Here is a 22,020-nt window from a genome sequence, read left to right on the forward strand (position 1 = left end):
TTCTCTGAGAGCAATGTCTCTAGGTGATATTTCAGTAATCATTCATTCAAACTGAACATTACTTAAATTTAGAAGAACGTCACATTTACATAAGAGCTAATCAAAATGATTCTGGTTCTATAGGGCATCCTATAATATCTGACAATAATTTTCACAATGGAGCTCAATAAGAGCTATAGAGCTGTCTTCGATCAAGGTCTTTTCATTTAAATGCTTCTATGCATTTAATCTCACAATAATTCCAATTGAGCCTATTTACAAAATGTATTTGCAAATCAGTTACAGTTATTACTTCAATTACTATTTGTTAAATTAAAATAGCTATAATATCAATAATTCACAAGGACCTTTGAATGCTTGATGTGTTGTGGCCTTACTTAATTGGAGAGCAATTCTCTTTGATCAAACCTGTTGTCAAACCTTCATGTCACAATTACTTCTACACTGGTCAGAGGTCGAACTGCAGTCCAGTGGATTTCTATTCAAATGCTTTAAACTCCGGAAATAATACACTGGATCAATGGTAACTGCTAAGTATTTCAACAAGCAAACACTACTGTATATAATTAAAACTAACAATCAACTTATATAATATTACTATTTGATCTATAGTGTCTAATCTATGCTGTTTACTTATTTGTCATATCCTTCAATTTAGGATGACCAATTTACCAATGCTCAGGGCAATCCCTTCGTAGGTGGTCGGTTTGCCCACATCCCCAGCACGCGATAATTGGTTGGTAGCTGTATGTAGGTTTGGGTTGGTTTTGGAGTGTCTGTGTTGTATTACACAGGGAGGTTGTCTTCCATTCCCTTTGTTGTATTTTGCTCTTAGGTCGGTCTGTCCCTCCCTTAGTGTTAGGGTGAAGTCTCCCTGTAACCTGCCTGTGTCATGATCGCCTTCATCTACCTCCCCCTTCCTCTCATTACCTGTCTCATTAGTCCAACTCCATTCACCTGCGCACACAGCTGTTCCCGATCAGTAATCTAACCACTATATATGCCTCTCTCACCAGTCACCCATTGCCAGATTGTCTTCGATGCTTGCACCAGACTCTCCAGCGTTCTCCGGCTTGATTCCCCGCTACCGACTCTGCCTCGCCCCAACCACGTATCCTGCCTGCCCCCCCCCGCCTGTCTTCTGTCTGCACTCCCCGTTAGCGAACCTGCCTGTCCCCGATGACGTAGCCTGCCTGCCCCATGCCTGTCTGCCGTCCGCTCTACAAATAAAAGACATTACCAAATATCCCTGCCTGTCTTTGTGCTGCAATTGGGTCCTAACCACACCCGTTACAGTGGAATCTTGCCAACAATGGACCCAGCACACAACCCCGAGTTGCTGGCACACCTGGGAAGGGTGGAGTCACAGCTCCAACACCAGGAGGCTGTCCTAGCCTCCACCTCAGTGGACACTCGGCTAGCCAGGAGCAAGGGCTCGCCATGCTAGCCGCCCAGGTCCAGCAGCTCGCCATCGCTCTCGGTCAGTTCATCCCGCCGCCCGCTTCCCCGGACCCACCTCCACCAGCACTTCCCCTCCGAGGATGCCAGGGTGGCATTAGCCGTAAATCACCTGACGGGCCGCGCTTGGCTGTGGGGAACGGCCGAGTGGGAACGACGCACACCAGCCTGCTCCTCCTTCCATGCCTTCGCCGCCAAGCTCCGCAAGGTGTTCGGGGTGAAATCACGGGATCCCAATGCTGCTGGTGGTCTCCTGGTTCTCAGTCAAGGGTCCCGCTCTGTGGTCGATTACGCGATCGACTTCCGCACCCAGGCTCGACTGAGAGAGTGGAACCCGGCAGCCCAGATTGATGCATTCCTGATGGGATTAGCAGAGTACGTGAAGGATGAGCAAGTTTCCCACGACCTGCCCACCTCTCTTGATGGCATCATTGAGCTTGCTTCCCGTATCGACCGACACATCCAGGCCTGGCAGCGAGAGAGGCGTCAGAGGCAAGTGGAGCGCCGCCCAGCAACACGTCTTCCAGGTTCCTCTGGGCCGCCAGCTCTTCCGGCCCATCAACCCACAAGCCAGCCTCACCCCAGAGGAGAAGGAGAGACACCGGGTGGGGAACCTTTCTCTCTACTGCGGTCTAGCTGGACACTACATCTCCCGGTGTCCGGTAAAAGGCCGGGCTCGCCAGTGAGGGAGGAGGTCCTGGTGAGCCACACCTCCAAACCCTCCTCCGCCCCCTGTGCCAGGCTCGGCTGCTGCTGCCCCAACGCTCACATTCCCTCGCCATACTTATTGACCCTGGTTCCGATGTCAACATCATCGACGATAACCTAGCACGGCAGCTGGGTGTTGGTCGAGTTCTCCTGCCTTCTCCAGTTCCTGCCACTGCCCTGGATGGCCACCTCCTGGGGACAGTCACCCATCAGACGGTGCCCATCTGCATGCTCCTGTCCGGCAACCACCACGAGACGATACAGTTCTGCATCCTGCACTCACCTCGTCACCCTCTCCTCCTGGGGTTCCCCTGGCTCCAGCGTCACAACCCACACCTCGACTGGACAAAAGGGGCTATTTGGGGATGGAGTCCTGCGTGCCATCAGGTCTGCCTGAAGCAAGCCGCCGCACCTCAGCCACCCACCAGCTCCAGCTTCGCACCCGACATGTTGGGGGTCCCCGCCGAGTACCTCAACTTCAGGGAGGTCTTCAGCAAGGCCAAGGCTGTGGAGAGATTGAGGGGGAACTATTGTGCAGCCAAGGGGGAACACAATAGGTGACGGACCATTCATGGAATGTACAAGAGTATAACCTGACCTCGTGGGGTTGAGTTGTTGGGGAATAAAGCTACTAAAAGGATACACTCCATCTCGTCAATATTAGATAAGCTACAATATCTACAGAACCTGTGAAGCTTATTACATGGTGTCAGAGTGCTCAGTCCCGTCTCCAGTGAGTGTCGGTGGCGACGTTTGGTGAGAGTAAACACGGACGTTTGCATAATAAGTCCCGGTCGGAAAAGGCTAAGCTAAAGGAGCTAAACTAGCTGTTAGAAACAGTAGTAGCAGAACTAAAAGCTGATAGCTACCCGAGTTGGGGAAACAGTTTGAGACGCAGTGCTTGTGTAGAGAGCAAAGCATTGCGTGTGATCCTGCTTTGAAGATTTTTGATTTTTTGAAAAAAAATAAATAAAAAAAAAAAAAAAAAAAAAAAAAAAAAAAGATGATGGATTCCCAGCTCTCCATAAGCCCACCAGAGAATTTTGACTCCTCAGACTTTCCCAGCTGGCCCAACTGGATCCGCAGGTTTGAAAGATTCAGAATTGCTGCAGGATGCCAAGCCCTATGCATTGTCACTGCCCCGTCGTGTGCCTATACCCTTACTAGACAAAGTCAAAGTAGAGCTCCAGAGAATGGAGACTCTGGGAGTGATTGCGCCCATCGATGAGCCGACAGAGTGGTGCGCAGGGATTGTTGTGGCACCAAAGCCCAACGGAAATATAAGAATCTGCGTGGACCTGACCCACCTGAATGAATATGTCTGCCATGAAAGGCTCATTCTGCCGGCAGTGGACGAAACCCTCGCCAAGCTGTCGGATGCGAAAGTGTTTACACAACTCGACGCCACAGCTGGCTTCTGGCAGGTGCCCCTGCACCCAGAATCAGTCCCCCTGACAACTTTCATCACACCGTTCGGGAGGTACTGTTTTCACAGATTGCCATTTGGAATTTCGTCAGCGCCCGAGCACATTCACAAGAGGCTGACACAGATGCTGGCAGGACTGGAAGGAACAGTGTGTCATGCAGATGACATTCTTGTCTTTGGATCATCGCATGAACAGCATGACCACAGACTGAGCAGATTGTTGGAGAGACTACAGAAGGAAGGGCTGACACTCAATAATGAAAAATGCCAGTTTGCTGCGAACGTGTCAAGTTCCTAGGTCACATTGTCAGTGCCCAGGGCCTAGAACCAGACCCTAACAAAATTACAGCAATCACACAGATGCCCGCACCCACAGACGTTGCAGGTGTGAGAAGATATTTGGGCATGGTGAATTATGTTGGGAAATTCTCGCCACGCATTGCTGAGCTCTCACAGCCCATAAGAGAGTTGCTCAAATCTGACAGTGACTGGGCGTGGGGGAGCATGCAGCAGCGGGCATTCAAGGAGCTCCGTCGGGAGCTGAGCTCAGCCACAGTACTGGCACAATACTGCACGAACAGACCGACAAAAATTGCGGCGGATGCTTCCTCATTTGGACTCGGAGGGGTTCTGTCTCAGAAGCAACCATCAGGCGAATGGCATCCGGTGGCCTTCTGCTCACGCAGCATGATGGAGTGGGAGCATAGATACGCACAAATTGAAAAAGAGGCACTGGGGCTGACCTGGGCGTGTGAGCGCTTTCGGTCTTACGTAATAGGGATGGACTTATTCAAACAGACCACAAGCCTCTCATTTCCCTGCTGGGCAGCAGAGCCCTTGATGACTTGCCTCCTAGAATCCTGAGATTCAGACTGCGACTGCTTCGCTTTACATACAAGATTGAACATGTACCAGGGAAGAACCTGATCACAGCAGACGCACTGTCCAGGGCTCCGATCCAAGCGCCGCTAACGGTGGAATATACACAGCTGGAGAAGGATGTCGGTGCTTATGTCAACCAAGTGATGGAGCACCTACCCGCATCAGAAGGGAGGCTGGCTCAGATCAGAGCTGCACAAGATGTAGACAGTATCTGCAAAAGACTAAAGAACCTGGTGCAAAATGGATGGCCTACCAGGAAGGCTCTCACACCAGAGCTTTAGCAGTACTGGCAGTATCGCCAGGACCTGTTGATTGCGGATGGACTGCTGATGAAAGGCAAGCGACTGGTAATCCCTGATTCTATGCAGGAGGAGTTGCTGAACAAAATTCATGAAGGTCACCAGGGCATCACAAAGTGTATCGCCAGAGCACAGCAATCCATATGGTGGCCAGGTCTGTCAAAGCAAATTAAGCTGAAAGTGGAACACTGTGCGATATGTGCCAAGGAGGCTCATAACTTTCCAGAGCCACTGCTGATGACACCGTTGCCAGACAGGCCGTGGCAGCGTGTTGGAGCAGATCTGTTCCAGTGGAATTCAGCTATGTACCTGGTGGTGGTCGACTATTTCTCTCGCTACATAGAAGTAGCTAACCTCACTTCCACTACTACAGCCCATGTAACGGAGAAGTTGAAGTCTATCTGGGCACGTCACGGGGTCCCTGAGGTTCTGGTCACGGACAATGGTCCGCAGCTAGCGGACTTTGCAAGAGAGTACGACTTCAAACATGTGACCAGCAGCCCCCGTTATCCTCAAGGTAATTCGGAGGCTGAAAGGGCTGTGCGAACAGTCAAATCTCTCCTGAAGAAGGGAGAGGATCCACACAGGGCCCTTATGGCTTACAGAGCCACACCCCTGGCACAAGGTGCATCTCCTGCACAACTACTGATGGGTCGAAACATCAGGACGCCCCTGCCCGTCAGTCAGGACAAGTTGGAGCCAAGGTGGCCTGACCTACAGGCTTTCAAAGAGAAGGATAAGTACCTGAAGGAGAAACAAGCCTCCTGTTTCAATAACAGACATCGGGCACAACAGAAACAAGAGCTCAGACCAGGACAAAGAGTCTGGGTGAAGAACACCGAGCAGCCTGGAATCATCACAGGTCCAGCCAAGACGCCAAGATCCTACAACATCGAGCTGCCCTCTGGAAGTCTTCGCAGAAACCGATCCCACATCAGGGTCATTCCAGAGACTCCTACTGTTTCTAGACCAGGGCGCATGATAAAAAGACCAGTCAGGATGGACTTGTAATAACCTGTGTCTTAGGTAGAAAGTTGTGGTCAACAGGGCAGAATAATCCCTGCACAGCTTTGGGGACTCAGGCAGTCTACCCTGAACCCCAAAATAGGAAGTGAATTTGAGTTAAAATACTATTTGATTTTGTTTAAAAGAAATGTTGGTATTCACTTAAAGGGGGAGATGTGGAGAGATTGAGGTGGAACTATTGTGCGGCCAAGGGGGAACACAATAGGTGACGGACCATTCATGGAATGTACGAGAGTATAACCTGACCTCGCGCTGTCTCGTCAATATTAGATAAGCTACGGGATCTACAGAACCTGTGAAGCTTATTACAAAGGCGACATCCCTTCCCCCGCACAGGCCATACGATTTTGCCATCAACCTCCAGCCCGGCTCCACCCCCCCCAGAGGTCGCCTGTATCCCCTGTCCGCCCCGGAGAGAGAGGCCATGGACACCTATATTAACGACGCTCTGGCGGCGGGCATCATCCATCCCTCCTCATCCCCGGCGGGGGCTGGCTTCTTCTTGGTGGAGAAGAAGGACAAGTCGCTTCACCCCTGTATTGACTATCGTGGTCTCAACGACATTACAGTCAAGAACCGCTATCCCCTGCCCCTCAACTCATCAGCCTTCGAACTCCTGGAGGGGGCCACAGTGTTCACCAAGCTCGACCTACGCAACGCCTACCATCTGGTCCGGGTTCGAGAGGGGGAAGGCGGATAGAATGGAAGACGCCGTTCAACACTCCCTCCGGTCACTACAAATATCTGGTGATGCTCTTTGGTCTCACCAACGCCCCTGCCGTCTTCTAGGCCCTGGTCAATGACGTGCTCAGGGACATGCTCAACAAATTCTTCTTTGTGTTCCTCAATGACATCCTGATCTTCTCCCATCCAGATGGACTCCACCAAGGTCTCCGGCGTCACCACCTGACCCGCCCCAGACTCCCGCAAACAACTCCAGCGCTTCCTCGGTTTCGCCAACTTCTATCGGAGGTTCATCCGAGGCTACAGCACGGTGGCTGCCACAGCCCTATCTAAGCACGGTCAAAGCCCTAACCTCCTCCAAGGTGCCGTTTCTGTGGTCAGCCGCCGCCAACGACGCCTTCCTGGCCCTGAAGGCACGGTTCACTTCAGCCCCCATTCTGGTATTGCCTGACCCCTAACGGCAGATCGTGGTTGAAGTGGACGCCTCCGACGTGGGAGTCGGAGCTGTCCTGTCCCAGAGAACTGCCTCCGACCAAAAACTTTATCCCTGCGCCTTCTTCTCCAGGCGTTTGACCCCGGCCGAGAGGAACTACGACATCGGGAATAGGGAGCTTCTCGCCGTCCAATTGGCCCTGGAGGAGTGGCGACACTGGCTAGAGGGAACCCAGCTGCCGTCCCTGGTGTGCACTGTCCACAAGAACCCGGAGTATATCCAGTCCGCCAGGAGACTGAACTCCCATCAGGCTCGTTGGGCGCTCTTCCTAACCAGGTTCAATTTCTCCCTCTCCTATCGGCCGGGGTCACGCAATGTCAAACCCGACGACCTGTCCCGGCAGTTCCAGGAGGAGGAGGACGCTGCTGACCCCGACACCATTCTACCGTCCTCCCGTCTAGTCGCCACACTCCAAGAGATGAACCAAGAGATGGAGACGACCCCTCGCTGCATGACGTCACAACACCCGTCGTCCTGGTCTGAGCAGCTTTTGTGGGTGAAATATGCCCAAAACACCCTGACCAGTTCGGCCATAGGCCTCACCCCCTTCCAGTGCGCCTACGGCTTCCAACCACCTCTGTCCCCGACCCTTGAGAGGGAGGCTTCCTGCCTGTCTGTCCAGGCCTTCATTCGCCGCTGCCGCAGGACCTGGACCCGGGGGGCCGCCCTCCTCGGAGCCGCAACGCCTCTGCCGCCAACTGTCGCCGCTCCCAGGCCCCGGAGTACCAGCTGGGCCAGAAGGTGTGGCTCTCCACCCCGGACCTCCCCCTGAAGGTGGAATCCAAGAAGCTGGCTCCTTGGTTCATCGGCCCGTTCAAGATCAAGAAGGGAGAGGGAGAGGCCTGCAGTACCAAATATCCCTGCCTGTCTTTGTGCTGCAATTGGGTCCTAACCACACCCGTTACAGCCTGTCACTTCTCAATGTTTTCCTTGCTAAAGCTCAGTGGGTACTGTCCTATTCTAAATGGGTTGTCATCACCTGGGTAAGGGAGAGGGTCGGTTGAATAGGGGAGAAGATATGGGGTGGGGCCACCTTCTTCGTTTTTTTTTCCTTTTCCTTCAACTCCTTCTCCTGGCTCCTTATTACACTCCATGACTGTCTTTCATTGCTCTAACAGTTTGTTGGTGATTAATTCCCACTTCTCCGAACAAACACACTTAGCACTTCCCTTTCTTTGGCTCTTTTCTATGCACTCTTGTCATCCATGTCTTTGGCTTTGTGATGTTTTATGTCAGTCTCCATCTTGTTAAGCTTCGCTTGGGACCCCTTCCCCTTGCTGCCGCTGACCCCCGTTTGTTCCTCCCATAGCCTTCCCCTGTCTTGCACCGCTTGATAGAGACCTACGTTTTCTGGTTCTTCGCTCAGCTCCCTTGTTTTAATTTGTACAATTGTTGTCCTATTATTTTTCCCTGCAGTTACTCTGGCTCTGAATTTTTCCCTCGGGGTTATATTTGGACCCTACTGCCACGTCTCCTTCGGGGTGTCTGACTATGTGTGTGAGTATGCCCGTTTTTATTTATAAAAATGTATCCTTTTTGTCCACCAGTCAGTGTGTGTGTGTGTGTGTGTGTGTGTGTGTGTGTGTGTGTGTGTGTGCGTGCACCCATCAAGTAAAACAATGTGTATGGTCTGTTCTGAACCTAGTCAGGTAAAAATGTGTGCGTGTATGTGTCGCATCTGTGTCTCTGTGTGTTTTTTCTGACTCTCTCCTCACTCCAGTTGGTTCATGTGTACCTTTTCAGCTAGGTTACAGACACTTATTTTACAGTTTGTTATAACAATATTTAATTGCAAAATTAGAGCTTATATACATTATTATGAATTAAATTATATTTTCTTCTTAAACTTTTATAATAAACTTCTGTAAACTACTTTATTCAACCGATTATAGCAACATTCACCAGAGAATCATTTCTATTTTATACCATGGTCTCTCATAAACACACATTCACAAAGATTTTTTCACGTCAGTTTCTGTTTAAGTTCCTTTTTCTGATCAAATTCATAATTACAGTTTAAGTGTCTCTGAAGAGCAGGCCGGCTCCCTCCAGGTCTCCAGGCCTCAGTTTTAGTCATCGTTCTCTCCTGTCTGGCAGCTTAGCAATTGTCATGGACAAAGAAGTCCAGGCCTGGGCCTTAATGAAAAAAAAGCCTGGAACAAAATTGATGCGATCAAGTTTATTTTTTATGGGAAAAAACAAAAACAACAACAAACTCAGAGTAGGCTTCTCAAAACCGACTGATTTATCTCGGGTTGTACTCATTGCTTTATAGTCGTGGCGAGGCTATGCTCATTTACATATCTCACCTCTTTTAGTGTCGTGAAATCATCAAAATCCCGTTTTGAGGCAATTGCAGTTGTTACCCTTTGTTTTCCCGTTTTCTGATGTCACTTCCCAGTCAGCCAATTGCAGCCTTCATAGTTACACACCATCCCCTCTTTTGGGAGAGGGCGTCGTTGTTACTTTCCATTGCAGCTGCTAGTTAAAAAAATAAAAAAACTGACTCTGCTGATTCTAAAGGGTTCTTTATACACTCGTTTGGATGGGACAATGTGTGCCTGCCTGCACAGCACAAATGGTGCACGGCAGCACTCACACACAGCACCACTTACAGGTTGTGAATGCTGTCACAGCGATCATGTAATTTTGGACTAATGAGCACAGGGGCAGCTAGGCTACCTCCTGTAAATAATCAAAAGCTAGAATGTTAAGAAAAATTGGCACGGACGGCATCAGTTCATAAAGTACTCACCAATATTTGAAGGGCACTCAGCCAGCCTTGCGCTCTGCGAAGTCATCCACAATGCGCCCTATGTCCAACTTCAGTTAATAACATGGCCAATCCACTCAGTCTATCCTGTCCCATTGTGCTCCTCAGATAGTTTTTAATTTGTTTTAGCTTGGAGAATAAGTACTTGGCACTCACGATGATGAAGGGAACAGTCAGAAACTGTTGACAGAAGTGATTGATGATAACGTACATATTTTTTGATCGTTGATGTTGTAACGTTAGATGTGGGCGTGCAAATAAAACAACTACTCATGCAACACAACATTTTAAAATTATTTTAATGAATTTAATGGTTTTATTTGAGTCATGACTCAATTTGCTGTCAATTTACTACCGACCGTGACCATTATTCCTCTCTGACTTATGTTGTATATAGAATGGGTGATATATATAATTGAGTGCACAGATTCGAGGTATCGTAATGCTTTAAAGTTGAAGAGAAACATTAAGTTTATATCAGCGCTCAATTCTTGGATACGTTAATAGATGTGCAGGGACTGCGCAGTCTATTAACATAACGCCAGGGGTTTGGTGGCCCATAGTAGGGTGGCCCTTCTGACATTTGCCCAATTGCAAGATGGCTCAGTCCGTCACTGGCAATAGCGGAATATTTAATTAATTATTGGTTAGTGGAGTATTTTGTTCAGTAATTACAGAAACCTTTTACAAGACCTAGCTGAATAATCTAAAATGCACATTCCTAGACTGGTCCTTTTGCCTCAAAAGTCAGTAACTGGGCTTCCAGGACAAGACCCGCTAAAAGGTCGAATGTGAAACCTGGCTCACCCACGGACCCCGTGGCCTCTCCACATCGAAACAGGGTGGGATCACTATGTATCCCTAGTGCTCCCAGTCAAGAATGGTAAGTGGAGAGGCGGTTCCAGTGGTGTTAAAACACACACACATACATACACACTTCATAACACACGCAAGATTTTTTCACACTATATCCTTGTCATCTTGTCATTTCATTCCCAGTGGGTGTGAGGGGTGCAAGGGCAAAGGGCGGTGCTAGCCATCCAGGAATAAACACCGTGGCCTGTTAGGACAGTGTGTGTGTGTGTGTGTGTGTGTGCGTGTTTGTGTGTGTGTGGTGTGTGTGTGTGTGTGTGTGTGTGTGTGTGTGTGTGTGTGTGTTCGGTCCAAATTCCTTGGGCTAACACCCATCCATCCCTGGACACCCCCCGACCACCCTGCAGAGTGGAACATGTGTGTGTATGTATGTATGTGTGTGTGTGTGTGTGTGTGTGTGTGTGTGTGTGTATGTACATTCCATATGTCAGGAAACATATGTAGGTTGTGTGTCTCTGTGTGTGTCTCGGTCTTACTCACTCTCTAGGTGTGAAGTGAGTTGTACACTGCAAATAATATAATCTGAACAAAGCCATAGGATATTGAAGACAAACTGTTGATCCTAATTTTGCTCATTATTTTGACATGGCTTTGACAGAAAACATGTCTCACATTGAAACATTAAGTTGTCTAATTTTACTAATAGTTTTACAAAAAGTAAAAATTTTTGGAGGCTAAGGCTGTTCTTGCCCACATGACGAACACGTTATTAGTTGCCTTGATTTGATTTATTTTCTTCACTTTTGATTTATTTTACGGTTCATACTGTCCATGCACAGACAGACGGACGGACAGACGGAGAGACAAACAGGCAGAGTGGGCCATCCCAGCACCCCTTGGATGGAGCAGATAAGATTTTAACAGTTGCATAACAGTTAAAACACACAAAGGGAAGGCCTCAGAGTTAGGAGCGTGTGTGTGTGTGTGTGTGTGTGTGTGTGTGTGTGTGTGTGTGTGTGTGTGTGTGTGTGTGTGTGTGTGTGTGTGTGTGTGTGTGTGTGTGTGTGTGTGTGTGTGTTAGTGACGTGTCGGTCGCGAACGAGTCGACTCTATAAGCAGGCGTCCTTTAAGGCTCCTGACGTTATGGGTGCCCTGCGCTGAGCACACTCAGCTAGGTGGATGGGCGCTCAGAGCTTGTGGCTGGATTGGGCATCTGGACGGCTGTGGTGGGGCGGGGCCCCGCCCTTGCCCCATGGGCTTCCGGCTTCTCTGGGGTCCGGGGAGTCTTCTGTGGCTGCAGGACTCAGGGGTGGCTTCGGGGCCTTTTCCCCTGCTTGAAGGCGATACAATATAATACGATATAATTATACACCACAACCAATTGGGACAAGTCCTGTACACTCACTTGTGGACACATCACATGCACACACACACACACACACACACACATACACACACAGACACACACACACACACACACAGACGTCACAGGCACACACACAACACCAGCGCCTGCTTTGAACACACCTCCAGCACCCTCCTGGTTGCATTCCTCTCCTTTCCTCCCTCATTTGCTTCCATAACTATGACAGGAAGAGGCCACGTGACCAGTTGCTGTTCCAGTTTTCCTGAAATTAAATAACGCTGTTTTTATTGATACATGTTGTTGTCTGACGTTTATGTTTTTCCTGTACATGCTGTCTCACCCGTGGTGATTCTCCCCCTCTTGGAGTAGTGATTAGTTGTTTATAGACTAAAACATGGTAAAATCGTTCACCAAAGAGGGGGGTTGGTGGCGGCTATGTCTTGTTTGGAGAACAAATATCTTCGTATTTTCTTTCTTTCTTTTCTCCATTGACTAACAATGCTTTCACAAACCTCAAAAAAATAGTCTCCAAAACATATCTATGAAGAATGTCAACAAAATAGACAAATGGCTGTTTGTAAAGTTATTACCTATTTGAACCAATAGGATAGTTTCTAATAACCAAAAGGAGCGTTTGGACAAATTGATTTGTCTCTCAAAAAGGTTAAAAACCCTCAAAGGTTCTTACATTAGCTTAAAGCTTCAGGCAACAGGCAAGGCAAGGATCATCTGCCTTTGAATGCTACAAAAATTTCCCCTCACATTTGCTATTGTTCTGAGTTTCTTTTTTCTATCCGCCGTAATTAACTAGTTTTACAAGGCTGCTGCCAGTCAACAAACACTCCACAGTGACTGTCAACAGTAACCACAGTCAGCATGTGGTGTTTATTAGGAGCCAGATTTATTAGAATTGTTTTAGACTGCGCTGTGGGATGATGAAGCATGATTGCACTGCAGACACTCCGAGTCAGTGGGACACTTCAGATGAAAGCACGGCATCAAAAGTCAGTTTGATCTTTTGTCTTTTCTTGAAGTAATGTTACATTTGTCAAAAGCCAGTGTTAAACCATCTTCGCAGTTTCCCAAAAGGCAACAATCTCATAAATCAACATCATATATTGATGCCTGTGATTGCCTGTGAAAAGAAACATTTAATACTGGCAGCAAATCATATATTGTATTACGTCTTCCACAAATGAAATGGTCAAATCATGTCATTATCGCCAACATACTGACAAAAATGATGGATTCCCTTGTCAGTTCGCTACTAAGTAGAGGTAGAGTAGAGTTACATAAAGCTAGAGTAGAGAGGGGTAGAGTAGAGGTAAAGTCGAGTAAAGGTAGAGTAGGGGGAGGTAGAATTAGAGGTTAGCGGTCAAGTTGGAGTAGAAGGAGGTAGAGTAGAGGTAGAGCAGGGATAGAGTAGAGGCAGAGTAGGCGTAGCGTAGAGGCAGATTAGGGGTAGAGCAGAGGCAGAGAAGGGGTAGAGCAGAGGCAGAGATGAGGGAGGTTGAGTAAAGTAGCAGTAGAGTAGACACACCCTTTTCCCTCTCGATAGAAGGGGGAGGCAGAGTAGAGGTTAAGTAGAGGCAGAGTAGGGGCCTAGAGGTAGAGTTAACCGGATATAATTTCTCTTTGGAGTAAATCTGTTATTTCCCAGTTTCCCTAACCCTGGGATTGGATGTTTACCTCCAACGTCATCGTGGATTCCCTCAGCAATTCCCTGCGTAATCGGCATTACTGTATATCGACATAAATGTAATGTTAACAACAACATTTTTTTTTACAACGTGCTCACTTCTGAAACCAAAAACCTCAAAGCCCAAAACCAAACAGATGCCGCCGGGTCCTCTGACACCTGTTGCAATGAGTCTGGGGGATTCTCTTGGCCTCCTCAGCCCACACACCTGCTTCCGTGGGCTGCACAAGGAGATGTTCAGACATTCAGTGAGGACGTGATGACGAACGCACCGCGCCAGGATGAACGTCCCCGATCGACGAGTCTCTCTGAAGCACCTAGCAACAGCTTTTTGGCATCGAAGATGAAACTGGATTGGATTATTGGGGCGGCTGCCGGGGCGGATGGGTGGGCGGTATCTTGGTTGCGCCGACTCCATTTCCATATTAGTTACCTTAAGTTACCTTCTGAAAAATGTCTCCCTTTTTTGTGTAGATTTGAGAAACAATGTCTCACGGTTGATATTTGTAACGATTAATAGATATCAGTAGTTGTGGTGTTGAGTTCAGTGTGGACACATACACTACAAACATATAGCTGTACTGTTGAAATCTGGAATAACCTCATAGATAATCAGTTAAAGAAACACTATATATACAGTATATACAGTATATATACTATTCCTTGTACAAGCAGAAACAGTTTCAATGCATCTAATCATAGGTTTGTTATGAGTCATTTTACAATTTATTCCACTGTAGAATCTCCTCAAATAAGCCTTAGACAGGTTGATAAATTCCTGTAAAGCCCTGCAGTTTGAAACATCTCCAGGTGTTTTATAGTCCAGCTGATGTAGTAGCCACCATGGGACTTCGGAGGTGTCACCTTTTTAGGGTGTAATAACGCCGATGGCAATGGATTCTTTGCTGTTGTAAACCCTGCACTTGCTCATTTTATGATTAAAGTACATTCAGCTTGCCATTAGAAGAAACCTATGGCAGTGTTATGGTACCTCTCCATGATAGGAAATTTGTCTTTCTGCTTTTGTAAAAAAAAAAAGCGAAAATAAGCATTTTCTTTCCCAATTTTCGCTATCCACCCACTTCATACATTTTTTTGTAGGTATTTATTTTAAGTTAAGAAATATTTACGACAGTAGCCTAATTTCAATTTGATTGATGTTGCCTGATATGTACAATCAATTAGCAAAAAATTTAAAAGTTAGATTTTGGGAAATCAATCTAATCTATATGATATATATATATATAAATATACTGTATACAGTCAAAGCCAGACCTAGCATATTCGGTGCTCTACCTAGGCAAGCTGGCGCCTGAGTACTATAAAAATACTGCAATTTTCATTTACCACAATAGTGAGATTGCTGATTTTGACACTGTGTGTTTATTATTGTTTATTATTTACTATGGAACAATAATAGAACATGAAACTGTTCTGTAGGACACAACATATAACTAGCATGGAAATGTCCAGTTCAAACTTCAAATGAAAGTCTCTGACACTTTTAAGTTCAAATATACCTTTCTATTATATGTATGTGATACTTGCCATTCCAAAATAAATTGGCTTCCCATGTTGCCTATAGGAAGCGCCGACCCTGTAACAGTATATGTACTACGACATTTCACTGCATATGTATGACCGTATGTATATGTATGTGACAAATATTCACTTAAACTTGAATTTGTATGTTTGTATGTATATACAGTATATATATATGTACATACATACATACATATATGTATGTATTTATGTATGCATGTTTATATATATAGTATATATTATGGCATGTGCCACATGGCATAGTGCATAAGCTTTTAAGGGAAGAAGGTTTGAAGGCACGCCGTGCTCTTTCCTGCATGGAAACCCTTCAGGTAGTAAGATGTCACGTCACATTGGAGCTTGACTTGTGGCGCGCTTGATTTGCCAGCGTGTCTGCGTACAAACAATTCGGAGCATGTTCTTGTCAGGGGCTGTCTCCTCCATCTGGCAAATACTGTACAAAACTGTACAAAACACAGGCACACAAGGGCAAGAAGGGTCTGTTTATATATATGTATATATATATTTATACCTATTTTCTATTAGTTTGTATATATTTTTATATATAAAAAAAATAATTGACTACTAATTACTCGTTACTCTGTATTGCTTTCTGCCAACAGTAATTCATTACACTCACAAAAATGGTAATGGCTAATGGTAATGGTAATAGACTTCACATGTGCGCCTGTGTGAATGTCAGGGTAATCACTGGCAAGCGCAGCTAAGACTTCAACTACTGACGCTGTCGCTACCTGTGTCTTCCTCATGTACTAAAACACAGTCGTCAACACTGGCGTCCCAGACATGTCTGTGGACGTGTGAGGAAAGATCTTTATGGGATACTTCCTGTAACAACTGCATACTACTACATACCATAGGCCAAACACGACATGTGGCAGAGCATACCTCGTAACGTCCAACATGTAAAAACGCACAAAGGTATGAGGGGAGCTCCAAGACGCTGCCCAACATATATCCTCCACGACGCCTCCTTGAAGAGGGCCCAAGAGGAGGACACTCCAATGGTGGAAAGTGTGCGAAGGCCTTGAGGGGCCTCTAATGACAGGCTCCTATAGGTCAAGTCTATGCCTTCCACCACATAACACTGCAGTGCCCGAAATGGGCATTAAGTGTTACCCGTGGGCCAAAGCGTGCTAAAGCGGCACGACAACGCTTCAGATACGCTCCCTTTTTAGTCAATATGGAAGGTCACAGCAAGCACAAGCAGCAGCACCGTAAAAGTAGAATGCCGCATGGCACCTAAATCCCTCTGGTTTTTTTATGCCTCGGCTTTATATTTCCTGGCACAAAGCATAAACTGGAGTGTAGAGGTTCATTCAAAATTCTTTTGAGAAAATATTTAATTACCAAGCCTGGTATGAATCAACCACATATTTAAAATCGCTGATGTGCAGTCAACTGCAGTTTAGAGGAGAAAAAGCTCCACTCCAATTGTCTGAGTTATGTTCATGTTTTTTTTATTTTTCCATATAATTAAGAAAATCAGGAAACTAAATCTGTTCAACCTGAACTCTGCGCTGCGAACAGAACACACACCACCAAATTTCAGTCTGTATTGTTTTGATTTTTCGCCCGTGCGCCACTGTCTTTGTATTTGGTCTTTGAAAGTGGAAATGCACTGTACGTGTGTGGTGGACTGAGGGGGCATGGCCAAGCTGCTGCTGCAGACAGGCGGTGCAGGCTCCCATCCCTCGGCCGCTCCGCTGATGTGGATCAGGCGAATCAGCGGAGTCCCTCCGTTGATTCACCTGATCCACAGCTCACAGATCCGACCACAAGTGGTTACTCGAGACGCATGTGGAGATTCATTCTAATGCCAGCGTGAACGGACGTACTTAGAGCTGTCCACTTGTAATCGGATCACCCCAGACACATGTTAATGCCAGGTTTAAACAGGGCCATAGAGTCATTGGTTGCTTTTCGTGGCTTTTTGCAGTCGCTACTCGGATCCGAAGGTATTTGTTTGTTGAATGACACATGCAAACAAATGCCGCGTGGAGAAATGACTGCCATTGACTAACAAATACCTTCCTCTCGCTGCTACAACGCTCGGAGTACATTTACATCCGGACGCCAAACCCAAGACAAATGTATACAAGCTTAGAAACTGAGCCTAAACATCAGACCTGTTAAAAAAAAACCACACTTTAACATCGGATCTCACATTGTCAGTGAATTATAAGATTGTTGCATTGCTGTAGGTTCTGAGGAAATTCAGGCCATCGTTTTACACAAAATAAAGGGTTTCGGGGGCAATTTTCTCATGTTTTGTGGTACAGTTTTATATAAAAGTATCTTCTCTGTCACCATGCTCACCTCTACAAGAAAGTACAACCAGGATTTAGGGATCATCAGGTCTGACGGCTGGAATTAATTCCAGGGAATTGCAGCCAGATGAATCCTGAATCAGTAGATTTATTTGGTCTCCTTTTTGGTCTTGTAGACTTTTTTTTAATGGCGGCCAGCAAGAAATGCAGTATTTCCATATACGTTCAAAACTAATTTGACTAATGTCTTGGACGTGACAGATCGACTCTACATGTATTTCCTGTTCAGAGGATTGAACATTTCAGGCATGAAATCAGACATCCATATTTCCTGATACATTTAGATGAAGATGAAAGCTAGACAAGGTTTCATCTGGTTTCAGTGAGTACCTTAGTACAGTTGAGGGAATAGCAGACCTCAAGAAAAGAGATTGAATAAAAAATACTGACTGAATAAAATAAAAGGCCCATATTTGTGTCCCACCACAGCAAAAGCCGCCATCTTGCGCATTTCTAAAATCGCCAGGAGCAGCCAAAGAAGTTGAAAAAACCTTTCTTGAAGGAAAATTTGATTTTTCCAGATACGTATTTTCAAAACCGAGTTTGATTTATAAATAGTAGAAAAATGTTAAACTGTGGAGTTAAATATTCCTGTTAGATTACATGGGGAAACACAGTTCACTTACCGAGACGCAGAACAGCTCTGAATAACGTGCTTTAAAGCGAGCGTCCAGGTGAAGATCATTCATCCATATTCCATGTGATGTGAAGTCACAATGTGAAACCATTTCGATAGAATTTAACCTTTAAATCGAACTATTTTTATACACACGGAGTCATTGTTTTGAAATGGCGAAGAAGAACCCTTCGTGTCACAGACAGTTAAAGCAAAGTACGCGGGTGTTTCGGTTTCATTTGTCTGTGAAAACTTTCTTCTCAGTATCGTTATGGATTTCGCGAAGCATTTGGAGGAAGCTCTGAATCATATCTCGGACCTTAATCTGACCAATGCGATAGATCCCACTCAGTGTTAGCAGCGCGTACTGGACTTCATTTGCCACGATGATAGTCAGTTCTCTGACGGCGACGCAGAGAACGACAGCGACGCTGAATCTGATATAACTCTTGGAGAACATTTCAAACAGTGTGACGATGAAAACGGAATATTTTCAAGAACCACCGGAGGAGACCGACGATACGCTATTCGTGATTGGCCCATTCAGCAGTATGTTAATTAGCCATGAGGCTTTGTTTGTCCGCCAACACCATTTGTATTCTGGGAGCTGGCTGAATGAACCTAGTGTGGGTAAAACTTTGGAGGTGATTATCTCAGAATCACAGTTTGCCACACCCTTGTCATTTACAAGTCATAGCTTTAAAAATATTTGCTTGATTTGCAAATGTGACACCTTGTTTGGAAGCTCTGATTCTCCACTTTCAAATGATGTGAAAAACAAAAACTCGAAAGCCGCCAGATGACTCTAAAGTATGCGGTGGGTCACATTTTTAATGAATGACACTGTCAAATCCCTATTTGCATAACTGTCTTATATCCCACACCGGCGGGAACTGGGTGTTCTAGGACATATCTAAAGGTAATCAGGTACATTTTATGAAACAGTCTCCTCCACTGGCCTTAATAGAGTTGAGAATGAGGGAAGAAAAAAAAATAAAATAAAATCATGGTGTATCATCTTCAACCCCGTCACTGTCCACCCACCTGAAGCGGATGAAATAGCCCGGAATAAAAATGACCTGGCTGCTGATGGCCCAAATTCCAGGATTTGTGGCAGGGAGGGGTCCACGACGGGAGGGTGTGGGAGAGTGTGGGGGTGAGGGGTGGATAAGAATTTGCCAGGGGCACATTGATTAACCAAAGGGGCGGCAGGCACCTCAGGTTTGACATCACAGGGACAGGCCTCAGGCAAGATAGATCTATGGTGCGTCTTTGTGTGTGTGTGTGTGTGTGTGTGTGTGTGTGTGTGTGTGTGTGTGTGTGTGTGTGTGTGTGTGTGTATGTGCGCGCACGTTTCGTTGACGCTCAAGTCTTCCACTGTGTTCTTAGACGTGTGACTTGGGACTGCCCCCCCTGCCCACCCCTTCCCCTCCCTCAGAGCTGTCAAGACCGTTTAGCCTGGATTGACGGACACCGGCCTCCCCTGCGGCTCTCCCCAGACTCAAACATCCAAAAGTGGGGGGTGGGGTGGGTGGGGGGAGGCGGATGGGGGGTGAGGAGGAACTCGAGGGCTAATGCCAGTTCATCTGGCTTCGCCCCTGAGGCAGAACGGAGGGCAGAGGAACCTGAGGGAATGGTGGAGAGGCAGACGATGGGTTCGGCCATAGCTTGCATGCCCACACTCCAAACAGAGAACTCGACGCTCTCTCCTTTCAAATAAATGCATGAATAGACAGCTGTGGTGTTAATGTGAACTCAAAGTGGAGATCCATAAGATCGCCTGTGTTGGGTGGATTACGCTGCAAGTCCCAGAGGTCCATTCGCCCTTTTTTCAAAAGTATGCCTTCTTCTGATCGATTCATTTGCAATGCAAACGGCGTATGGAGGACTACATTCATATAACGCACATACATTGAGTGGTTGTTTATTAAGGGTGCCAGCTAAAATGCAAGAAAAAATGTATGACTCAATCTAACAGATTACCGCTTGAAAGGGAGCGAAGGTGAAAGTAGCGGGGGAGTGACGGAACACAAAAACTATTATTATGATATAATTTTTTTGTCTTTACATGTACTCGCAGTGACAGGTCATAGGAAAGGGAAGCTGGGGTGGGCTAGGATAAGCACAGAGCCGCTTGGACGTCTGCCAGGGTCCCCTTCGGGGTACCCGGAGCCCGATTTTAGTCACGCTGTCCTGAGGTGTGTACCATCCTAAATAAACACCATATAAAAACCAGGATCTTCCCACGGAGCGGAGTCTGGGCATCGTGCCACGGTGAAATGTCAGCTTGGGGAAAAAAAAAAAACTGGAAAACAAAAACGAATGAAAGAAATGAAGGTGGAAGGAAAGGGAGAAAAGGAGAGATGACGGAGGCTGGAGGGATGACGGGAAGAAGCAAGGATGATAGCAGATGAATAATTAGGCTTGGGGAAAATGGGAGGAGAGCAGGAAGGCAAGCCGTTAGTGTGTGTGAGAGAGAGAGAGAGAGAGTGAGAGACAGAGAGAAAGAGAGAGAGAGAGAGAGAGACTCCCTAAGCCTTGAGCGAGGCCCGCAAATCACGGCAACCCTTGAAAGAAAGAAAGAAAGAAAGAAAGAAAGAAAGAAAGAAAGAAAAAACCAAAGAAAGGAAAAAAAAGAAATAGCGCTTCTGTTTTGGGGAGCGTAATCGACTTTATCGCACCCCTCTTACCTCTCCACCCAACCCCCACCCCCATCCCCTATGCCCCCACCCACCGCGGGTATTACCGCGCCCGCCTATGCCTGTGCCGCTGTGTCGCACCGCTAACAAAGCCACCGCAGGGCGGGAAATGCTTTTTGTGATGATAATTCCGCCGGAATAAATATGCACACAAATTCCTATGCTTCCTAAGACAGAAGGAAGAGAAAAGAGGAAGAATTGTAAACTGGCTTCGGGGATAACTGCCAGGAGACACTAGAGTAACTCCGTGAAACATTGATGGTGTATATATATATATATATATATATATATATATATATATATATATACTGAGGAAATGAAGGATTGTTCCTGCAGAAATGGAAGTAAAGAGCCAAACGAGCTTCAACACTCAGGTCTTGAAGCCAGGTGACTGACACACACTCTCTGTTAAAACACTCACACACACACACACACACACACACACACACACACACACACACACACACACACACACACACACACACACACACACACACACACACACACACACACACACACACACATACACATACACATACACACACACACACAGCCCAGCCCACCTTGCAAGTACAGTACCTTGCTGCGAAGGCGACAGCCGCGCTCCTCATTTGGCCTCGCTACACAGAAAAGCCATCACCATAAGTTAAGGTGGTGGGGGGAGGGACAGGCACCTAATGTGCCTTCATCTTTTTGGAATAAAATGTTTCATATTTTCTTGTATAAATATAGAAAAAATCCCAGGATGGCCTCTTTTATCCCTTTTCTACCCTCTCATATCTCTATATTTCCCCTCTATAAGTCCCCCCCAGTAAAAGTTATACACATACACACATTAAATATACATACATGCATTTGGAAAAAAATAATAAGTCTGGGTTTAGGGAGCTATCAAAAAGCTATCAAGACACTTTGGCGTGTTTCTGACATTGGGGGGGAATCTCTGAGGATGCGCGCGAGGGAAAGAAAGACAAATGGGCCTGAGTGGGGAACACGCGCCGGGTAGTGAGAGAGAGGGAAGGGAACGGCGGAGAGAAGCAGGAAAAAAAGGAAAAAAAAAGGAGAGATTTGAATCGAATTTGAATGAGGCAGAGATCCGAGATGATGTACTGCGGGACGCCGGCGGAGCGGTGATAGCCCAATCCGTCAACGGTGTGTGTTTGTGTGTGGGGGCGGGGGGGCGAA

The sequence above is a fragment of the Zeus faber genome (genome assembly GCF_960531495.2).
Source record: "Zeus faber genome assembly, chromosome: 10".
Taxonomy (NCBI): domain Eukaryota; kingdom Metazoa; phylum Chordata; class Actinopteri; order Zeiformes; family Zeidae; genus Zeus; species Zeus faber.